Here is a 21,104-nt window from a genome sequence, read left to right as displayed (position 1 = left end):
TTAAAATAAAAAGCTTGTGCACAGTAAAGGAAACCGGGAACAAAATGAAAAGGTGACCTAAGCAAATGGGGGAAGATACTTGCAAATGATATATCTGATACAGGTTTAATGTCCAAAATATATAAAGAATATATACTATTCACCAAAAAAACCAAACAATCCAAATAAAAAATGGGTAGAAGATATGAACAGACATTTTTCCAAAGAAGACATACAGATAGCCAAAAGACACATGAAAAGATGGTCAGCATCGTTAATTATTAGGGAAATGCAAATAAAAACCACAATGAGGTATCACCTTACACCTGTCAGAATGGCTAAAGTAAAACACAAGAAATAACAAGTGTTGGTGAGGATGTAGAGAAAAAGGAATCCTTGTGCACTGTTGATGGAAATGTAAAGTGGTACAGCCAATGTGAAAAACAGTATGGAGGTTTTTCAAAAAATTAAAAATTGAAATACAACATGATCCAATAATTCCACTATTGGATTTTTACTCAAAGAAAATGAAAAACTAATTTGAAAAGATATTTGCACCTCTGTGTTTATTTCAGCATTATCTATAATGGTCATGATATGGAAGCAACCTAAGTGTCCATCCGTATATGAATGGATAACTAAGATGTGGTATACACACACGCCCCACAATTGAATATTACACCACCATAAAAAGGATGAGATCTTGCCATTTGCAACAACATAGATGAACCTAGAGGATGTTATGCTAAATGAATTAACTCAGAAGGAGAAAGACAGATACTGTGTGATTTCACTCATGCGTGGAATCTAAAAAACAAATGAATAAAAAAACAAATAAAAAGCAAAATCAGACTTATAAATGCAGAGAGCAAACCTATGGTTGCCAGAGGGAAGGAAAGTGAAATGATAGGCAAACAGGTGAAAGGAATGGAATGAATAAGTCATGGGAATAAAGGGTACAACCTAGGGAATATATTCAATGGTATTAAAATAACAGTGTATGATGATGGATGGTAGCTACACTTGTGGTGATTATAGCATGACATGTAGAGATGTTGAATCACTATGTTGCACACCTGAAACTAATGTAATATTGTCAACTATACGCAAATAAAAGTAAATAAATAAATAAAGTTTGTAAAAGTACCTTTTATACCCAAATTTTCAAAGTCTCAATTATTATCACTTGAATATAAAATTGGATGGATAAGTATTCAAATGGGTTGAGGTTTCTTTTTTGCATAATTAATCTTACATTTCTTTAACAATTGGTTAATTGAAATTGACTTAATTTTTAAGCATATGTTGTTCTCTGTCATTGATGAAGTTTAATAGGTCATTCAAGGACAGAATACACTGTGTCCCCTTAATATTACAGTCTCTTGAGTTATTTTCAGAACTAAAAACATGGTATAGTAAAAGTCTGTTAATTAGGTACATATGTCTAGTAACTGTGATCTTAGTCTATTTAAAACTTTTCAAGCTTTCTAGGCTTTGAACCTAAAATTATTGACACTTAAGAAAAATATATATGATGTATACAATTAATTGACTTTTTACATTATAGTTTATTTTTCCTGTTTCTATGAAGGGTATGGAGCTAAATTTGTGATAATACATATTGAATAAAGAATAGATATGATTCTAGAAGTTTTACTTTGAGATTCAAAATTTAACATTTATGTTGCTCCTCCATCTGCCAAAATCTCTTTGTGTGGAATCAGAATATACCCATTCTTGCAAGCACAAAATCTTAGGTCTGGCTTCTGTTTCACCCAACCCTTCCCTGAATCCTGTCAACTCTACTTTCTAAGTGAATTTGCTTTTCCATTCTATCTGTGCTGCCGCTGTCTTATTTGAGTTTTCATCATTTATTTCACCTGGATAATTATAATGATTTACTATTTGATATAATTACCTCTAACTTTTTTTTCCTCTTACGTATTTTTCACAGTGCCACCAAAATGCACATTGAATCATGTTGCATTCTTTCTTAAACATCCACATTTTCTTCCTATTCCCTGTGTTCATATAACACTCCTATTCCTCTGTGAGATCTATAAGACTACCCAGAATCTTGCCACAGCTTATTTTTCAAGTTTCAGTATTAGAAATAGCAAATCATCTTAACAATCAGATTATTTGTTATATGTTGCTTTGGCTGGCCCATTTAGTTGGAATTTCCTTTTTTCCACTTCTAGCCTAACGTAACCCTATTTCTCCATTATAACACACATCAATGTCATTTTCCTATGGGAATATTTTTCTAGCCAAGTCCATGATTACAATTACTTCCTCCTTTCTTTATGGATCCTCCATCAACATTATTGGTATTTCTATATTTCTTTTGTAATTGCCTACTTATTATTAGATCAAATTTGGGTAAGAATCAGATGTCATTTTTTTCCCCATAGCTGTACTTTTAGTCTGTGGCACATATTTGGCTCACTCTAAATATTTATTGTTGTTTGGAAAGAGGAATAATAAAAAAGAGAGCTCAAATGATCTGTGAAGAAGGGGAAAGAGATAGGGCATGTGAAACGGTATCCTTCACAGGGTAGCATTTTTTTATTCTCCCACAGTACTCTTGCCATTTACAATAAGTCTCATCATTCATAGGTTGTTATTACTGAGGTCCTCACAGAAGAAATATTATTCCATTTCTGGCTGCTCTCTGCAGCACTTATACTTCGTTATTTCCCTACGGACTTCATGTCCTTCAGTTTTGTTTTTTTTTTTTTTCACAGTCCTTTTTTCTTCAGTAGTATCTGTGATGAAGGACTGATGCCAAGTAATCAACTTCACTTCTTTTAGAAAAAAAAATCTCAGTCTAAACTGATGGTTTATTTTATAGACAAAAGCATCCCTCCATATTCTGTGCAGAACCTTAGAAGCATTTCAGCACAATTGGTAGGATATGCCAATTGATGAAATGCCAAAGCTCCATAATGGAAAAATAAGAAAAATATCAAAATTCTTTTCACCTAAGAAATTGCTATTAGTTCAAGTAGCACTTAACTAGTGAAATGAATATGCCCCGGAGTACAGATTTCATCTTTGGCAGCTGTAATACCTAAGACCCACTGGCTGTCCTTTGTTCCTGCTTATTCAAAGAGTCTCATTTTATAGGGAGGATGATTAAATTTGTATTTAATTCATCTTCTTTTTTTTATAATCATAAAATGAGGTGTTGGGTGATCATATAGGGTTCTCCCACTTGCAAATTCCTCATTATTTAATGTAATGTCAGTTTAGCTCATGGAAACACCTTTTGTGTTCTGCTACCCATTTTTATTCAACCAGAGTGCATTTTTATGACATACAACAGAGAGGAAGTGAATATGGGCATGGGGTTGAGGAGGCAAAGCAGAAGTTGGCAGATGGTTAATGATCCTTCTAGTTATATCCTCAGGAATAAGATGTTTTTTTAAAAAAAAAGGTACCTTAGTGTGTCATTATACAAGAAAAAAATAAATGAAGCAAGATAACCTGAATTGAGAAAGGTATTGCAGCACTTATATATAACTATGGAAAGGTTTCTGATAATTGACGAGGGGGTGGGAGTGAGGGGAAAGTGGGTGATGGCCATTGAGGAGGGCACCTGTTGGGATGAGCACTAGGTGTTGTATGGAAACCAATTTGACAATAAACATCATATTAAAAAAAAGAAAAAGATAAAATATATACACATTCCATCTACTTCCACTTGAATAAAACATAAGGAGTTTGGAAAGGCAGAGAATAGACTGTAGTCACATTTAATTTGTAGCTAGATTACGTGACACTGGTTTAGTCACATCCTCTCAATGTGCCTACCAGTAAATAGGGGTGGTTCTTTTGCTGATTAGCCATCCAGTGGATGATTATTTGTGAGGTTGCCAAATTTAGCAAATAAAAATAAAAAAAAACACTGAGTTAAATTTGAATTCAGATGAAACATTATTTTAAGTACAGTATATCCCATGCACTGTACTAAAATGTTCATTGTTTATCAGAATTTCTAATTTAACTGAACATTCTGTATTTTATCTAGCAATTTCTTATTAGGATATTAGAAGTCTCTTAAATAGGCATAGATTTTCTTCTGTTGTAGAAACATGTGTTAACACAAGATCAGCAAAGGATACAAGACATACCGAGCCTAGAGGGTATTTTCCTCCAAACACCAGAAGCCTTTAGCAAAAAAATTGTTAATTATACCTTGGTCTTCTTGAGCCTCAGTATGTTAAGCAAGAAAGGCCACTGTTGGATACATGTATACCCTGAGACTCCCAAATAATCCACCTGAGTCTCTGCCCTCAAGGATCTCTTGAAGGGAAATCAGGAGACATATTCAAGGACATTTATTACATCTTTGTTTACAAGGGTTCAAAATTGGAAACAGCTGGTTTCTCCATCAGTAGGAAAATACATACAAATGTATGCTCTGTTCTTTGATTTTGAACACAGGGTAATGTGATTAACATGTGGGCCCTGGATCCAGTCAGCTTGGATTCAAATTCCGGCTCTACCATTTACTACCTGTGTAGCATTCTATAAATTCCTTAAGTTTTCTGTCTTCCATTTTGATCGTCTGTAAAATAACAAAATTATAAAAATGTAAATAAAATACATAACATAAAACATAATATCACAGTAATAAAAGTCTCCCCCATAGGACTATTGTGAGAGTACAGCAAATTAATATATGTGAAGTATTTAACACAGCAGTTGACACTGAGATCACCTAGAAAACTTGGAAATATTCAGTAAATATCAGCTTCTATCAAAATGAAATATTATAGAAAAGTAAAATAAGTGAACAGAAAAATATGGACAATTAAGTAGCATTTATGTGAAAGAAAACAAGCAAAACAATGGTATAAATAATTTGATGCTTATGTATATAGTGAATATGTGAAACCGTATATTAAATGATAAATATGAAATTATGATGGTAGATGTCCTTGAGAATTGAAGGAGGGACAGGTCTAGGGAATAGAATAGTTATTTATAAAGTTGTAATAATTTTATTTAGAAAACATGAAGGTAAATTCACAAAATGTTAATGTTTTCTAATTTTTCGTTTATGGATATTTGTTATTATGTCATAAGTAGTTTGCTGTATGTGTTCAAATGAATTAAAAAGTAGACAGTGTATAGATATAATGACTGGTAGTCTAATGTAAGTTATTTGTTAAAGTCTTGATTTTTATATGACATCTGCTGAATTAATGCGCAGATATGATACTGAAGAGTTTTATCAAATAATTTAACAGATATAACATTTATAGGAAGTCTAAAATATGCCAGGTGCATTTTAAACATACCCATCCTGTGAAGTGGATTTTGTTCTTCCAACTTCAGTGATGAAGCTGAGGATAACTTGCTGGTTGCCTAGACAAGAGGTGAGACAATTGGGAATCATATCTATGTCTGCTTTACTTCAAAGCTTATTCTCCTTTAATTTCATTTAGTGAAACCTAGTTCTATAAATATATGTCTATCCCACTTATCATAGATTAGTAATCTACTTTTAGAAACTTTACTCTCATGTATCTTGTACTTATTGAAATTGTACATGGTTTGTATATATATATTTTTTTTCAGTTCTACCCAAGCTATTAGCAGATTTTTTACATGGCCTTCTAGGCATTTAGGGGTAAGAAACATAATTTAAAACATAGAGGTTGTAAATATTTCAGTTTAGCATAGAATTTGGGGTCAGGATCTTCCTCGCATGTGGTATTTGAGTTTAAGAGCAATACCACATGAAGTTCTATTTTTAAATAGAAAAAAAAAACATTGAACTATATAGTTATATTTTTCCAAATGTTAAGTTAGTTTTAGTCTTTAGGGTTTGTTTCTGAAACAGGTGCTTCTCTGATACTACAGAAAAATGTCCTGGTTAATCAAGACTCTATTATGTGACAGAACCTGTATGTGTACTGCATATATCCATAAAATACAAAGAATGAGGCTTATTGATGAACTCTAGATGCAGAACTTTGAAAACATTTTGAAATGTTTCATTTTGATTTTAATTTTAGCAAAGTTTTCATTTGTTAAACATACAAAGCATATAACCATAAAATTTAATATTGGCAACAAAATTAATTTATCATATTTCATAAACAGATTATAAATGCACAGTCTTAAGATAGTATAGAAGATGATAATTAAATTCATCTAAATCTGTAGTATTTAGGAAGAAAAGACTTACTCATTTAATCATTTGAGAATGAGGATGAGAAAAAGAAATGTCCAACCCCTTGGTTTGTTTTGAATGCTGGAGATAAGTGCAAATTTAATAATATAATAAGTAATGGATAATGTTTTTTCACCTGCATGATTTTTTAGTGCTTTCCAAAAAGCTTATCATAGTGAGGTAAATTTTTGGAATAAGACAAGTTCCAAGAAGAATTAAAAAGATAAGTAAATACTCATGTAGTATGTTCTCCTTATATTTTAAAAAGGGTCATAATCCTATTCAAATAAAATTATTGAAGATACTCTTGAGATATTTCTTCTTCTAGGCTTAATTTTTAGTGAAAAAAAAAATGACAGGACTTATTCCATAATGTATTGCCTGAATATTTCCAAGGGATTTGGATTTGTAGGCATGTATGATTTACTTTTTAAAATATACATTAAAATGTATATTTATATGTGATTAGTATAAATGTATGGTTAAATATTACTGACAGTGGATATGAGCCAAACAGCATGCATGTGTAAAAAGTAAAGGAATGATTATTCTCCACTTTCGTAAAAACTTAAAAAAACTTTTTTTTTTCTCTTGAAGTGAAAATCTTGCATCATGCCAGGCACACAGTACGTGATAGTTGAAGATTAAGTAAATTACAGTAAATCATTCATTGATATTTTAAAGAAAATTATTTAAAGTAATATTTAATTTCTATATTATTCTAGCTGAAAAAAGGGATTAAACTTAACTTTGATAAATAACTTTTATATATGACCATAAAATTTCACATAATCTTGTTCATCTTCACAAATTTTCTACAAAATTCTAAGTGTAGTCTGTGAGGATAAATATTATATTTGTCTTCTAATTCTTTATTATATACCAAGCATCTGGGACAGGACTTGACACATAGTAAGCAGTCAATGAATGTTTGTTTATAATTGAAGGAAATATACAAATCAGAGCTTTTCTAGTCTTTTATTACATGTGCAAATACAGACACAGTTTTAAGTTTATACAGGGAGGATAGAGGAGAATAATTTTCAAATTCTCTGTATACTTACTGGTAGATTCATTTTATAAAATTTTGAGCAATTTTAATAATTCTCTTCACATGAAACTGTTTAGATTTATTAACTGTTTTGCATATAAACTTCCATGAACTTAAGTAAAAGAAGGATTTTTTTTAACTTGTCAGTCTATTTTGACTGTATGAAAACTCTACCATGTATGCCACAATTGGAAAGGTTCTTCAATTGATGTTTGGTGATGAAGCTTTATCATTAGTTTAATGAAATTATAGTGTGGGCTAGTAAGTAACCTATTTAATTACAATGCTAAATTAATTCCATTAATGAAATATATCTGTACATAGTGTTCCTGTGCTTAGGCTGTGATTGTCCGTTATCATTCTTTTTCCAGCTTTGTGAATTATTGAGTTTGGCTAATTAAATTTCATATTATGAGGTGTACATTAGTAAGTATGGAGGAAAACACATCTTCTTTTTTCATAGAGATAATTTCTTGATTATTTGTTTAGTGCCTATGTAGCAAATATAGAAGCATCACAAAATTTTGTTTGCTTTTAGAACATTCAACAAAATAAAAATATAATCTAGAAAATGAATTTCAAATAACCTAATTCATATTGTGATAATATCTAACTGACCTCTCATTTACTGTCTGTTCTTTTTTAATGGAATACAAATTTATTACCAAAAGATCAGAGTCCACATTAACAACTCTACTCATTACTGTGATAATAACCCAGAAGTGTGATTTGCAAGGAAACAGTGGAGTGTCAGGGAAAAAAAATTCCTGGATAATGATGACTCATCATAGTGATCAAGAGTGTAATTTATTATCTTTATATTAATTTCAGGAAATCTAAGTGCAGATCTTTTAAAATTGAAACATAGTTTTCTTTTAATTTGTATCTTGTACAGTTTTCTAAAACATGCAGGCAGATCGCAAATTCAGGGAATGTTCATTGCATTCCAAAATAACCATCTCAGAATTTTTATTCCTGATTTCCTCACAAGGGTGCAGGAGAAATCAGAACAAAATTAGAATGAACTGCTGTATAACTGGTTTTCTTATCAATTGGCTTTTGTACTCATGGGTGACACATCCACCATTCTCTAATAATTATGGTTTAAGAATAAAATTCCTTCTTTTAAGCCTGTGTTTGAACTAATGTCCTGAAGGGTGTACCTCAAGTCATTCAACAATAAAATTAAAATAAAATAAAATAATAAAATAAAATAAAATATAAATGAGGAAATTCAAGTAAATATTGCCATTTAATATCAAAATGATGTAAAATACACATCTTTAAACTTTTGCATTAAAAAGGAACTTTTAGAAAGGATCATTTTAGTTCAGTTGTACTGAGGGTGTTTTCTAGTTTGCCAGATAGCTTTTGGTTTTGAACGTCCATTTTATTTCTGTCTTATATCCATTTTTGTTAAATGAACAATATTTTCAACTGTACTAATATATCAAAGTTATTGATTCCTTCAAAGTGAGTTGCATAAATATTTCACTTCAAAGCACTTTAATACATACATAATATTTCTCAGTCTGCTCGCCGTGAATAACTAGTGATCTTTATGCTGCTGCTTGTTCCATTATTGCTTTCACTTTGCAATTAGGTACAATTCCACAGAGGGCTACTGTGAGTATGTCTGGCCCAATCTTTGGCAAGTATACACACAATTAAAGTTAGGGCTACCTTCCTGTCACCCAAGGTACAGAGAGATGCATTAAAACTAACAAAGCGATAAAAGGGGCCTGAAATTGAAGCAGTTTAAGAAATGACAGTTTAATGAAAGCAGTGTAAAAATACTATCACACTGATGGAAAACATCTGTCCTCTACGAATCTTGAATGATAGAAGGTTGTGTGGCTCTTAAGGAATGTGTTGCTAGCCTATGGTTATATCAACAGCAGGTCAGGCATGGCCTGTCTTCTTTAATATCATAGTTATGACTGTCCAAATGTATACCATTCCAGTCGATACTTTGGCTTCAGCATTGCAGTAGATTGCTTTAAAGTTCTTTTCACTGCCTGTTGGACTTTTTCAATGGAATGTGGGAATAATGCTGCTGAACCATAAGGAGAAAGAAAATAAATGCATTAAGAGCTGTTTGTAAAGCAAAAATGCTTATAAATATTGTAATTCTAGTTATTGTAATCAAAATGTGACATATTCTATTTCCTTGTGGTTTTACTAAAGCATGGTTGCAATCACAATTTCTTCATTTCTTTTGTTTTTATTATAGCAGGCAAGTGTTTGTAACAACAGTATATTAAAGATTATTGTGTGGTGAAAGGGTTAATGTTAACATTCATGGTATCTAAGTTACTATGACAGACTTTCACAAGAGAGAGGGGAAAATTATTTATATTCCAAATTGGCAATAAAAAAGTGGACTAGTCTCATGTCCCAAATTTGGAAGAAAGTGCAGGCTAATACTTTCAGTTAAAGATCATTATTTGTTTTTTATCTCTTATTCATTAAGAGGTAATTTTTGAAATCAAATTTTGCAGGTGAAAAGCTATAATGTGGAATAAAAAATTTCCTTGGAGATAAGAAAAAAATTGAATTGCTTCCCATCTGCAGAAGTAGTTAATCTAGGTGCTATTCAGACATGCTAAATGTTTAGTTATATGTGAGTTTAAAATAAATGTGAAAATTCTAGTTCTTTAAGGAGTTCATCTCCATTTATTCCATTGATGGGAATATATTCCTATTTTCTCCCCTAAGGTGAATTTATCAGGCCTATCAAGGCATTTTTAATCATTTATTGAGTCTTATCTATCAAATATCTAGAATTACATTTCAGAAGTGCCAGTAAGTTGGAGAGTAGGGTGAAGGAAGACAGGAATACACAAGTATAGTAGCTATGTACACAATATGACTTTCTTATTTATGTGTCTCTTTTTTGTTTTGGTTTCGTTTGGTTGCTGTTGTTGTTGTTGTTGTTTGAGAAAGAGAGAGAGAGAGCAGGAGGGGCAGAGAAGGAGGAAGCGAGAGAATCCCAAGCAGGCTCCACACTGTCAGCGTAGAGCCTGATGCAGGGTTCAAACTCAAAAACCATGAGATCACAACCCAAGCCAAAAACAAGAGTTGGATGCTCAACCAACTGAACCACCCAGGCATACCTCTCAGTATTATTTTTAACAGAACATGAAAACTGATATCATAACTTGCATGTTTTTAGGTTATTAGCCTCTTTTCTGTGATCCACAGTAGTGTTATCTTTGGGAAAACTTCCCCATACAAATCCAAGCACACTTACCTGGTACCTAAACTTTGGGTTATTCATAGACTGCACCAAATTTTTTATGATACCTTCAGGAAACTTCAGATTGGTGAAAACTTTATTTCAGAGGGGAGTTCACTTGAACTTTCTAGGTTATGTACAGTAGTGATTTACATGTCAAAATCATTTGATGAAATGGGAATTATTTGGAGACTTCTCAACATTTTTATATTATGTAATAAAAATATTTTTGTGCAAGTCACTACACTTACAATAAGTGGACTTACCTAAGTGTAAAACTAGGTCAGATTTCATATCAATACATTTTAATTCACATCTGTAATCCTACCCAACAATATATTTTCCAAAACAAATTTAGCTTAATATTGAGGTATAAATTACCCTTCATTTTTAGAAAAGAAAATTCTATGGAGGGTTTAAATTTTAAAATCTTTAATTTTTTTTTCTGACACATACTATTAAAAGTAATTTTTTATCCAGTACTCTTCCATTTCCAATGATATTTGAATTTTCATGATATATCAGGAAGAAAACCTTAACTTGTGCTCAATGTCTTTAACAATGCTCTTTAATATCTGAGCTTTGGTCAGAGCAGCATATAGTGTTTGTAAATTAAAGTAAAATGGATTTTTTGAAAGCAAGTCAATCAAAAACAGAATATATTCAGTTTACAAATAAGCTATTCATTTTACAAAGCTGTATTTAAGTATAAATGGAGGTAAGGAAAAATCTAAGAAATGGTTAATAAATGATATTCTATGTCTGCCATTTCAGTGTGATAATATTAAATATAAAAATGATGGATAAATATATTTTAAAATTCTATTATTTCATCTCTACTTCAGTTATATTAACATTTCCAACAGAATTTTTCTTATGGGGCGCCAGTCTTGCTCAGTCAGTAGAGCACGTGACTCTTGATCTTGGGGTCAAGAGTTCAAGCCCCACATTGAGTGTAGAGCTTACTGTGAAAAAAATTTTTTTAAATAATTATTTTTAAATATTTCATTTCTCTTGCATTTATAAGTAAAATTTTTGGTTGTTTCTTCTGCTGGTAAAATAATGTGAGAGAGTTTGACACGTGTTTCTTACCATTTAGCATTACTTTAATTTACATAATTAAGGATTCATAATTTCAAGTAAGCTCAGTATGTCCTCTTTTATTCTAAGGAACCTGTATTCTAGATTTAGACTTTTCACTAATATGTTAGTCTCTTCTGTGATAATCTCTTTAAGCCTTCTTCCTATGAGCTAGAAAATAGAGAAGTGTTTTATACAAATCTCCTGTCTTGCCACAGAGAGTATGGTATAGATGTGTAGTTTTAGTCCAGTATACCTGGCTTAGAATCCTAGCTCTCGTCACATTGTTGATACAGGGCCTAAACTTCAGTAAAATCTCCTTAGTTTCAGTTCTTTTCCTCTGCTACATCCACTTAATTCCTTTTGATTATTTGCAACGTTAAGACATGGTCTTATAGAGGTCTACATACTGCAAATAACCTTTGTGGTATTATGATTTCACTATTGTCAGAATAAAAATCTCAAATGCATAACAGATACAAATTTAATTTTCACTGTATCATTAATACAAGCAAAAAGAAGTATCACTTTCCAATTCCTATTTTGCTTTATAACCCTAAATATTTGGTTAACATGTGGGGTTTTAGCCCTATCTTTAACAAAGTCATCATAACATCCTGCTTCTTTAGGATTATTATGATGTTAACTTTCACAGCCCTCTATGAGACTACTGATTAAGTAAGCAATTTCCATGTACATTATTGTGCTTTGTTTCCAGGGGCCAGAAGCCTATGGGGCATCCTGTTCTTAATCTAAGGAGATTAAGAGAGTGAATACTACATTGCACATTACCAATCTAGAATCACTTAGACCCATCAATTATTCACAGCAAACACACACAGAGAAAACATTCCATGTAAAATTCTAAAGCAGAAGCTCTCATCAGCTGGAGTTGTCTTGCAGAATACTCCCCAAAGCAAAGACTGGAGAGCAGATATAAGGAAGGGAAAGTGTACATCAAGCCTCTGGGAAGCAGTAATGATAGTTGCAAGGACATTTTAATTTGTTTAAATTAGTTTTTAAATCTTTCATAATAATTTTTAAAGCCTAGCTTTTAAACTAACTTCTGAGTAAATAATCATATCCCTAACACAACTAGCCATCCAAAGAAAAGTGGGAATAGAAATTAAATAAAAAACATAGTCTAGAACAATTTCCACTGCAGTTGAGCCTTAAACTGATTTGTTACTGAAATAGTATTCTTTTTATTTATTTTTTAACGTTTATTTATTATTGAGAGACAGAGAGACAAAGAGCGTGAGCAGAGGAGGGGTAGAGAGAGGGGGAGACACAGAATCCGAAGTAGGCTCCAGGCTCTGAGCTGTCAGCACAGAGCCTGACGCGGGGCTCGAACTCACAAACTGTGAGATCATGACCTGAGCCGAAGTCGGTCGCTCAACCAACTGAGCCACCCAGGTACCCCTGAAATAGTATTCTTAGTGTCTATACACACTATTGGGGAACAATTGGTATTGTTTAAATTTATAGGACTTTCTCTATTTCACTTGTATATAGATTCTTTAAAAACAAAGATATAATGGCACACAGGTTTTGGTATTGTACTTTTTTCTTTCAATAAATTATTTAATGGTACTCTGTCATGAAAAACTATCTTTTCCTTTCCTTTCTGTATTTCCTTTGAGCTGTAAAGTCAAATACGCCTGTCAATTTTAGTAACCAGGAGATTTTAGTCAATTATTGGAATGAATTCCACATTTTATGGCAGGAAAATTTTGCTCATTAAAGATACACTGTAATCCTTCTAAATTTATCTGGTTACATCTTCCTAAATACTTAATAGCCCCATAGTATTTTGAAGGTCTTTAAGCCCCTCCTAATCAGTTACCATCTTTATATGTTGTTATCTATTATTTTGGGAGCTTTTCTTCCACCTTGGAAAATGGAAAATGTTATGGCATTAGTGTGTAAATATTCTATGAGCAACCTGAATTAATCTCCATTATCTCTTGGGGCAATAGCTGTTTGTCAAGTCAAAATTTCAGATTTTCTCTAACCAATCTGAATCTAGGTAAAGGTAACTAGTCTTATGCAAAATACAAATTTCAAGTGCAGTTTAAGCCATGTTATTTGTTGTTTTACATCTCAGCTTTGGCAAAGTGTAAAGGAGCAAAGCATCTCACAAAAGCTATATAATTTAAATTCTTTCAACCAGTCTGTTGATATGGGGCTTATGTGGTTTTAAAATTCAGACTTTAATTTGTAGGACAATTGTGTTTCTATAAATATAGTGGTCATGTAAAGGGATGCATGACTATCAAAATTTGGTTATCTTACTATCTAGTGATTTAACCTATAATTTAAAAAATGTAATATTTAATAATATTTCATATCTTTGACTATTAAAGCTACACTCTGGTAGCATTCTGATAAAGGGGAAAATGTACTTTCTGTTTCAGAGAAAATGTGAGAGACAGCAGAGTGTAAGATACTGCTATATCTCCTTCTTTTGATTACTCAACATCCTAACATCAGCATTAGATCAAAATCAGGAAAGTATAGAGTTATGTTTGTTTTGATATGTGTCTTTGTATGCAACTAGAAAGCCAGTCTTTCTGTGTAGAGAATGGTGTTTATACTTTTTACATTTCTGATAGTATTCATAAGTGTTAGGAATTAAATTTAAAAGGTAAAAAAATGGTGTTCCTCATTTTACCTATTTTAATAAATGAGTGTGGGCCTATTATTTCAGAGGGACAGAGAGTAAGCACAAGAGTGAGAACTAGAATGAGAAGTAGAAGGAAAGAGAGAAAGAATCATTTCCAGTGAAACTGAGTATAATTAATTTTTTGTATAATATGTAAAAATTGTCATAGTGATATGATTGCATGTTCCATGTAGAAATATTTTAATGAATGGTACAGTTAAAAATATTTGTTTGCAAAAGAGCTAGAACAGCCAATATAATCCTGAAGTAAAATAAAGTTGAAAGGCTGAACTACACAACTTAAAGGCCTGCTATAAAGCTGCAGTCATCTAGATGGTGAGGTATTGGCAAAAGAATAGACAACTAGATCAATGGATCAGAATGCAGAGCCTCAAAATACACCCATATAAATATAGTCAACTGATCTTTCACAAAGTAAAGGCAATACAGTGGAGCAAAGATGGTATCTTCAACAAATGGTACTGGAACCACTAGACATCTACATGCAATAAAAAATTACTCTAGACACAGATCTTATATCCTTCACGAAAACTGACTCTAAATCGATCATAGATCTAAATGGAAAACGCCAAACTGTAAAACTCCTACAAGACGACATCAGAAACCTTGGGTATTATGATGACTTTTTAGATATAACACCAAAGGCACAATCCATGAAAGAAAGAACTGATAAGTTGGACTTCATTAAAATTAAAAATCTTATGCTTTGGCAAGACAATGTCATGAGAATGGAAAGACAAGCCACAGACTGGGAGAAAATATTTGCAAAAGTCACATTTGCTAAAAGTATATTAGACAAACTATGTGAAGAACTCTTAAAACTCAACAATAAGAAAACAAACAACCTAATTTAAAAATGGGCCAAACCTTAACTACCTCCCAAAATTCATATGTTGAAACCTGGTCCCCAATATGATGATTTTGGAGGTGCACTTTTGGGAAGGTGATCAGGTCATGATTGTAGAACCCCCATGAATGGAATGAGTGTCCTTATAAAAATGCCTCAGAGAACTCTCTTCCCCATTCTACCTGTGAGGACACAGTGAGAAGATGGCCATCTATGAACCAGAAAATTGCTTCTCACAAGACACCAAATCTTCTGGAACCTTGATCTTGGATTTCCCAGCCTCCAGAATTATGCAAAATAAGTGTTTGTTGTTTAAGGAACCCAGTCTATAATATTTTTTCCTATAATAGCCTAAACAGACTGAGAGAAATGTCATTAAAAGAAAATATACAGAGGGGTACCTGGGTGGATCATTTGAGTGTCTAGCTCTTGATTTTGGCTCAGGTCATGATACCAGGGTCATGGGATTGAGCCCGGTGACAGGTTCCTTGCTGAGCATGTAACCTGCTTAAGATTCTTTCTCTCTCTCCCTCTGCCCCTCTCCCTGACTCACATGTTCTCCCTCTCCCTCTCTCTCCCTCTCTCTCTCTCTCATTCTCTCCTAAAAAAAAAAAAAAGATATACAGCTGTCAAGCATATTAAGATGCCTCTTATCATACTCACAAGGGAAGTACAAATTAATACCATTATACCTTAGAATGTTCAAAACACAGAACACTGAGAACACCAAATGCTGGTTATGATATGGAGTAACAGTGACTTTCATTCATTGCTGGATGGAATGTAAAATGGTACAGCCACTATGCAAGAGAATTCTGTGGTTTCTTACAACACTAAAACATCTTACTGTATGATCCAGCCATCATAGTCTTTTCCATTTACCCAAAGGCATTAAAACCACCACACAAAAACCTGTACAAGGATGTTTGCAGCAGCTTTACTCATAATTGCTAAAACATGCAAAACCTCCAAAAGGTACGTCAGCAGGTGAATAAATTGTGGTACATCCAGGCAATGGACTATTATTCAGGTCTGTAAAGAAATAAGGTATCGACCATGAAAAGACATAGAGGAACCTGCAATATGTATTAATGAGTGAGAGAAACTAATCTGAAAATGCTACATACTGTATGATTCCAACTATATGATATTTTGGAAAAGGCAAAACTATAGAGACAGTGAAAAAGATCTCTGGTTGCCATAGGTTGCACTGGGGGAAAGGTGAATTGATGGGATACAGAAGATTTGTAGGACAGTGAAAATACTCCATATGATACCATAATGGTAGATGCATGTCATTATACATTTGTCCAAATTCATACCATGTGTAAAACCAAAAAAGAACTATAAAGTAAACTATGGACAGAGGGTGATTATCATGAATCCAGGGAGGTTCATCCGTTGTAACAAATATACCCTCTGGTATGGTATTGGGGGAATGCAATGCATGTGACAGGGCAGAGAGTACCTGGGCAATCTCTGTACCTCCCCTCAATTTTGCTGTGAACCTTAAACTGCACTGAAAAAATAGTCTTAAAACATTTTTTAAAACCCACAAAGGCCACAATTTAGGATGGATACATTATATATATGTGTGTGTGTGTGTGTGTGTGTGTGTGTGTGTGTGTGTGTGTGTGTATATATATATACACACATATATATACACACACACACATATATGTTGTAAAATGTATATATATTTACACATATATGTAAATGTTGTAAAATATTTTAAATGGCAGTTAATATAGGTATGTCACCAAAACTCCAATTTAATAATTTAATATAAGAATCTTAGATAATCAAATTATTTTCTGTGAACTGCATTCTTCTTATCTGTCACTGTATGCACACAACTTTTTCAACAGTATATGTAGGTCTTAAATTACAATAGATAGTACTAATTTATTTGGAATCACATCATATTGAGGATGTTTTGCTTTTTTATGATGTGTGTGTATATGAAATAAGGTGCTCCTCATAGTTAAAGGACCATAAATTAATAAATTTTGGCTATATTAAATCCACATGTTTAGGTATTTGCACTTTGAGTGTATATTATATGTTACACATGAATATATTGTAAATGAGGGCACTTGGGTGGTTCGGTCAGTTAAGCATTCAATTTTTGGTTTCGGTTTAGGTAATAATCTCATGGTTTGTAAGTTTGAGCCCTGTATCGGGCTATCCGTTGATGGTGCAGAGCCTACTTGGGATTCTTTCTCCCTCTCTCTCTGCCCCTCTCACATCTCTCTCTCTCTCTCTCTCTGAAAATAAACTTTTAAAAAAATCATAAATATATTACAAATGATAATAAGGATGACTATGGTGTTTCTTATTTATTGTCTACACAATACACATTCTCTTATTTAGTCCAAAGCATCCTCCTAGAAGGGCACCTGGGTGGCTCAGTTAGTTAAGCGTCTGACTTCGGCTCAGGTCATGATCTCATGGTTTGTGGGTTCAAGCCCCACATCAGGCTCTATGCTGATAACTCAGAGCCTGGAGCCTGCTTCAGATTCTGTGTCTCCCTCTCTCTCCCCCTATCCCACTCATGCTCTGTCTCTGTCTTTCAAAATAAATAAATATTTTTAAAAAAGTTTTAAACAACAACAAAACCAAAGCATCCTCCTGAAAAAGTTACTGTATTGCTCCTATTTTGAAGTTAAGTAAACTGAGGCACAGAAAGAATGTCACCCAGCTAGCACTTAGCAAAATTTGGATTTCATCTCAAGTGTTATTAACAGCCATGTTCTTTACCACAATGCCACAGTTCCACTTGATGTCCACATGAGAGTCTGACTTGAGACATGTTTGAAATTATTCCTAAATTCAACAGATGTTTAGAATCTCATCATTTTTCTCTTGAGACAAAACCCCTATATAGTATAAGACATTTTCCAGCATCACTTTTGTATTTATATCTGTGATTTCAGAGTTACCTTCGCTCTCTGAGGAAACATTATTTCAGTCATCTTAGTTTTACAAAAGTGTACTTCTAAACAGTATTTGATAATAAATGTAAACAAAAGTGTTGTGGTTATTAATTTTGAACTAATCATATATATAAGTGTGCAATATACTATAAATTTTCAAGTGAATGAAATATCAAAATTACCACAATTTTATGATTACATTTCTCCTGAGCCTTTATTATGTATACATAGGATATTAATCATATTTTGGTTCAGCACTTGTTAAATATTTTTCTACATTTGCATTTAAAAGTAATTAAATTATGCAAACACTTTTTAAAAATGATATCAAGCCCATAAAGGCTACGTAATGATATAGAAAAATATATACTAATAACGGGAATACAGAACACATCATGTAGAATTTATATGTATTCAAAGTAAATAAAATTATAAATAAATACTGGAAGTGAAAGTATAATAATATATGACATTAATAAGGCCCAACTTGTCAATAATCTTTACCATGGATTGTGCTTTTGGTGTTGTGTCTAAAACTCATCACAAAACACAAAGTTATGTAGACTTTCTCTTGTTTTGTTCTAGGGGTTTTAAAGTTTAGCATTTTACAGATAAGTCTGTAATTGATTTTGATTTAATTTTTATGAAAAGTATAAGGTGTATGTGTTCTTCTCCCTCCCATTTATTTTAAAGATTATCGTGTCTCCTTTGCACCTTTGTCAAAAAAATCAATTGGCTATATTTGTGTGGGTCTATTTCTGAGCTTTTGATTATATTCCATTGACTTTGTGTCTATTTTTCAAGCATACCACACCATTTTGATTACTGTACCTTTATAATTACCCTTAAATCAAGTTGACGTTTCCAATTTTTTCTTGTTTTTTAATATTATGTTGGCTATGCTAGGTATTTTGCCTTTCCATATGAATTTTATAATTAATTTGTCATAGGTACAAATAGCTTATTGGGATTTTGTTTGGGATTATACTCAATCAATAGACCAAGACTTGACATCCTAATAATATTATGTCTTCCAATTCATGAATATGAATATCTCCCCATTTATTTACATATGCTTTATTTTTCCTCAGCATTAATTTTTAGTAATTAGGTAAACATTAGGTAAAAACTAAGGAAATGTCAATAAACTATGGCCTTTACTTAATAGCATATCAATATTGGTTCATTAATCTTGGCAAATGTACCATTATAATGAAGATATTAATAATAGGGGAACTGGATGTGGGTATATTGGAACTCTGTACTATCTTTGCATTTTTCTGTATTTCTAGAACTATACTAGAATTAAAGGTTTATATAAATAAGGAAACTTTTCATAGTAATTGGGTTGGGCAATTTTTTCATGAGTTTTTAAAGCTTTTATCATTATATTTATGTATTCAAAATGACTTTAATATTATAGTTAAGAAAGTCACTATAAATTACACAAATCTTACTCCTTGTTCTTAAAAAATAGTGAGTTTACATATAAAGAAATATTTTATACACTAATTTACTATGTGATGACATTAAATGCCAACTAAATCTTACCTCATTAGCCTAGAGTACTAGAAAAACCTACTAAAAAGTTATATTTGTTCTAGGAATAATTTACAAACCAGGAAAATTTAGAAAAATAATACCTAAGCATTTACTGAAAGGAAACACATTTATTATTCTGTTATTAAATGCTGAATTACTATTAAGTTAAATATTTTTCTACTTTTTTTTTAAAGTATAGCTCCAGTCCTTATATCACAAACTGTCATCTACAAGTCATGTAAGAGAATGCATTTGTTAAATATTATAAAACATTGCCAGAGCTCTTTTAGGGGATAGAATAGTTTCCTGTGACTGCATTAACAAATTGACACAAATTTAGTAGCTTAGAACTTACTCTTTCTAGCAGAAGGTTAGCAGTTCAGCATCAGGTTCTAGAACAAATCAAGATGTCAGTAGGACTGCACTCTTTCTCTGAAGGTGTAGCAATTTGTTTCCTTCCTTTTCCAGCTTTAAGTGGTTGTCTGCATTTCTTTGTTTATAGTCTCATGATTCCAGCCTGTCCTTTTGTGTCACTTTGCTTTCTTCTCTTCTGTATATATATGATCTCTCTCTCTTATGAGGACACTTGTGATTCGATTTAGGTCCCATCTTGATAATCCAGGATGATTTCCCTATGTCAGGATCCTTAATCACATCTGGAAAGACTCTTTGTCCTTGTAAAATAACCTTTAAATTTCCAGGGATTAGAGCCTGATGTCGTTGGGTGATCATTATTTAACCTCTTTAGAGGTCAAGGAGGATGATTTTCTTTGTGCATACTTAATTAACAATTAATATGGGCTAGTGGTTCTGTAAAGTGTTAAACAGTGAAAATTAAGGTTTGCATAATTACCCAGGGGATTTTTAGGAAATCTAGCATTGCACTTTGAAATTTTTTTCTTACTGCTTAAAACAAATACATGTTTGCATTATGTTTCATTGAAATATTTTTAGATTAGTCATAAGAAATCACCCTAGCTTGCCTTAATGTATTTGTGTGGGTTTTATTGTTTGTTAGTATGACTAATTGCACTCTAGACAAATGTGGGGACATTGGCGAAATTGGGAAACTTAAAAAGAAGAACTCTGAAATGCAATTTGGTTTCACTTTGTTGGGCAGCCAGTTTAAGCAGCCATACTTCTGGGATCTAGCAACTGAATAAAAATATCTAAGGATCTGTGCGAAAAGTCAGCCTCTGTCTATAAGTCTTCAGCATGGCACAACCATGGGCAAGTGTTGGGGGGGTGGAATATGTGAAGGTATGTTTTTGGTTGGGAGTGGAGAAGGTAAGATGGAGGGATAGGAGGCTCTGCTCTTATTAATAAACGGGATCTGTGTGTAAGTCTGACACCTAATTGAATCATAGGCTGACTGAGTAATAGTAGAAAAAAATTTGAGAGCTCGCCTAATCAAACTTATTCATTTTTCCAAAAAGGAAATGACTATAGAGATGTGGATGATTATCTAATAACACCTACATAATTAATAATAGAGCAAAAATTAAAACCCAGGTTTTATGCTATTTTTATTCCAAAAGAGATTTGTCTTTCATTAAAA

This window comes from Panthera pardus, unplaced genomic scaffold, assembly GCF_024362965.1.
Source record: "Panthera pardus isolate Hobbes unplaced genomic scaffold, ASM2436296v1 HiC_scaffold_2, whole genome shotgun sequence".
Classification (NCBI taxonomy): Eukaryota; Metazoa; Chordata; class Mammalia; order Carnivora; family Felidae; genus Panthera; species Panthera pardus.
The sequence above is the reverse complement of the archived record's forward strand: the minus strand, read 5'-3'. Positions refer to the sequence as shown.